This window comes from Belonocnema kinseyi, chromosome 6, assembly GCF_010883055.1.
Source record: "Belonocnema kinseyi isolate 2016_QV_RU_SX_M_011 chromosome 6, B_treatae_v1, whole genome shotgun sequence".
Lineage (NCBI taxonomy): Eukaryota > Metazoa > Arthropoda > Insecta > Hymenoptera > Cynipidae > Belonocnema > Belonocnema kinseyi.
In genome coordinates, this window is record NC_046662.1 from 13503993 (window position 1) to 13504346 (window position 354).

Sequence of the window (354 nt, forward strand, 5' to 3'; positions counted from 1 at the left end):
CGATAAGTCGTCTATGTTATCGTGCATAAAGGTCCTTCCAGTTTCGATCGTCAGCAAGAAGTTATTTGTATCATCCTTCAAATTTACATTCGCTAATCTATTGTCGAGACTATCCTGCGAAGAACGACTTTCTTTCTCATGTCTCCTCCTGTGTCTCTTTTCCTTATGTCTTTTCCGTTCAGATCTGTGTTTCTTTTCGGACTTGTGTTTCTTCTCCTTGTGCTTCTTGCTTTTCTTTACATTTTCAGTGGGTAATTCTATATTTGATAGGTTTATAGCTCCGATGTATTGAGACACATCGTTCTGGTTGATAGGTCTTTCTTCCTCGGTTTCTACTCTGCCTTTAATCAATGT